The sequence below is a fragment of the Vigna radiata genome, unplaced genomic scaffold, assembly GCF_000741045.1.
Source record: "Vigna radiata var. radiata cultivar VC1973A unplaced genomic scaffold, Vradiata_ver6 scaffold_86, whole genome shotgun sequence".
In the NCBI taxonomy this organism is placed as follows: Eukaryota; Viridiplantae; Streptophyta; class Magnoliopsida; order Fabales; family Fabaceae; genus Vigna; species Vigna radiata.
The window spans coordinates 80,155-83,541 of NW_014543269.1; positions in this window are offsets into that span (position 1 = coordinate 80,155).

The following is a 3,387-nucleotide window of genomic DNA, read 5'->3' on the forward strand; positions in this document are numbered from 1 at the left end:
TGGTAAATATATTTAAAAATGTTTAACTTATAGGTTACCTAAGAGTCCCAAGAGAAGAATATGTCTCCTCCATCTCAAAAAACTTAATAACTATGTGTACTGAGTCCTACAAAGCCCTCCCAGTAAGCTATCAACAAAATTAATTATCAAAGGCCTAAGTGTAAGATCAGAATAATAGTTGATCTAGTGATGTACTTTATTCAATAATAACATCAAACAAAAGATCAGAAAAATATAAAGAAATCTTTAATCTGTTTATCAGTATCAAGTCCTCATATCAAAGACAATATTATTTGCACAGTTTAAATCAATGAGCTATTAGATAACACTATTAAATAGACTTGGGTAATGAGGAAAAGTCAATGGTAAGTTTATGCTACTACAATGTGCATGAACAGATAAGCTTGTCTTTCAAGAATGAAGATTTCAACGAGGTTTNTTATNGATATGACTGCTTTGTAGTTATGAAAATAACAGATATAATTGCAAATAAAAACACAATTAATCTAAAATAGTTTAATACACTATCATGAAGAGATAAAGTAAGGATATAAAAAATAAGAAAATAGAAACTATATCACAACATACCAATGTCATAGCATGTGAAAGTGTCCTTCGAAATCCAATAGATTCAACAGTAGCCTTCTGGACATTTTGTCTCCCAACATAACCAATAAGAATGTCTTCTGGAACTTTCTTTCCCGGACGAAATCCAGGGACTTGTATTTAAAGCCATGCTAAATTAGCTTACAAGACAACATACCATCCTCTGAAACCTGGTGTTAAACTCGTTTTGGTCGCATAAAAAGAGAACAAAGTACTGGTCCCCACTAATGTAGTATAGGGATGACCAGAATATCAATCCTAGGACTCGGAAAAATTAAGATTTAAAGTGTATGGTTAAATCTTGTATTTATTTACTTATTATTTATTATGAAACAAGGTGGGGACACTAAAAGAATGAAATTAAAAAAAAAAACAAGAATTAAAACTGAATTGAATTCTATTTGAAAGAAAGAAGATTATGAACAAAAAAGGAAAAATAAAAGAAAATAGAAAGCTAAACTACCTAAGATAGAAAACTACACTGTACAATCTAAACATAAGCAATAAGAAACAATCATGCCAGTATTATCAATTAAAACCAAAATCAACAACTAAATGAATTAACATACTTAAAACAGTATCAAATCAAACTATCATATATGCAAATCAACTACCAGAAAATATTACAATAAAAAAAAATAAAAGAAATCGCAGAATCAGCAAGGAAAATTGATTTGAATCAAAAACTAAAGTCAAATTCATATGAAATCAATGCACCNAGTGGTATATTATATGTCAGGAAGACATCCTGGTAAAATAAGCCCATCACAGGGTCTTAAAGCTCAACTCTAGAACTTAAAAGTCAATAATCATCACTCAGCTCATCAAATTCACAATGAATCTAAATCTAATTCATGTTTCTAATCAATATCCTAAAATACACAAAACCTAATTAACATGAACGAACAGAAACAAAAAAATACAACATGAATTAAAATATTTTTCATTGATTGAACTCTTATCTGGCTCGGGAAGACATCCCGTTCATTTACACCCACCTTGGGGTCGTATAATTCCAAAAAGGAATTTACAATGTGCAGATTTACGAATTCAAATCAATTTTTCTCTAAAAAACAACACATAATCACATAAGAAAATGGAAACATTGAAAAACGATGAACATAAAGCACTGAACAGAGGAACACCAAGAACAAGAACTTTATTAACAAGAAATCAAATTTACAACGAAAAGTACCGAACGAAACTTGCAGTCGGGGCCACCACAGGCTGTCACCACCGCGATGATTCGCTCCAAACGACAAGGAAAATGAAAAACCCTAAACTAAAGACGAGATGTAAAACTGAAAGTATCTGTTCGAAGGTCTCCGTGTGAAAAGTAAGTAAAAAAATATGTACAAAGCAGAAGCCCTCTATATAGGGTCACAAAAGAAAAAGGGAAAAAAAATGAAAGAGGGGAAAGTGTAGAAGAAACTTGCACGAGACGCTTTTATCATCGGACGACCACTTTGCATCCTTCTATTTGAGCCCTTCGATCAACATTCATCTCTGCCGGTTCAGCTCCGGTCATCTTCTTCGGGCAACTCCGGTCAGCTTTGATTTGGCTTCCTTCTCTCTGCCTCTGTTGCGTCAGGCCCTAAGTCAAGGGTTCATTCTCCTCTCATGTTGAACTTTGCTCCAAAGATCATTTTCTCCAAATGAATTCTCGCCCAAAGACCCCTCTGCAGCAGCAATGGCTCAAAACGCGCAGCTTCACTTAAAGGAGCAAGCCCAAATAGAGCATCCCAATTCCAGCCAATTGCCTCCAAGTAATTCCAAATGCAGTGGCTCAATTTGTGATTTCCTTTCTCCAAAACGCACATCATCTATCAATAAGCCCAACCGTGCAGCCCATCAAAAACTTCTTTTTCAATGCATCAGCAGCCCAATCAAGCCCAACCTACAATTAAAGAAAAAAATCAAAATTAAAAGAAGAAAAAAAAATCAAATGAAAAAAAATTCTAAAAACATATTAATTTTCTAATTATTAATAAAAACTAAAAATTACACCTAAAAAGCTATTTTTAACTAAAATTTTATAAAACTACAATTTTAAAGAAAAGTTCTAAAACTAACCTAATTCTACCTAATTAAAGCCTAAAAGAAACTAAGAAAGACTCCTAAACACTAAAAAATATGCAAATTTGGAGAGTTATCACCTGGATCCGTGACAATCTCAAGCAAACTATTTATGATATATGATGATGCAACANCTTAAATTTCCTAATAAAGCATTACATAACCAAGATCCTATTATGATCGGAACATTATATGGAACGATATATTAGTAAGTTAGTTAATATCATTTGAATTAAAATTTGTTTATATTGATAATTTTGTACTGATACAACTTTATTATGTTTATTTCAACTGACATTTGACATTCCAAATGTCGCAACACTTAGAAATAAGTGTTTGTCAACTGTTGCTGAAAACTTCAGAAACTTTAAAAGTAAGTTGACATCAAGATACATCTTTGGACACCTTAAACATAAGACTCCACGTAGTTTATATAAGTCCATTGATGAGGAGACTTGGTGGCTTTTTAAAGAGAGTCGGATGTCGGAGGAATGGCAGGTTAGTATAGTTGATATTATTCAATTCCTTATTAACAAATATATATCATATGAACTAATTAATTAATGTGTATGTGACAGGCAATTAGAAGCAAAGCACANGGAACAAGTGCTCATAACAAAAACCCCCACCTATTATCTCGTGGTGGGTATAGGAAGCTTGAGGAGAAAATCCTCAAGCAAAAGGCAGATGCTAGACCACCATCTC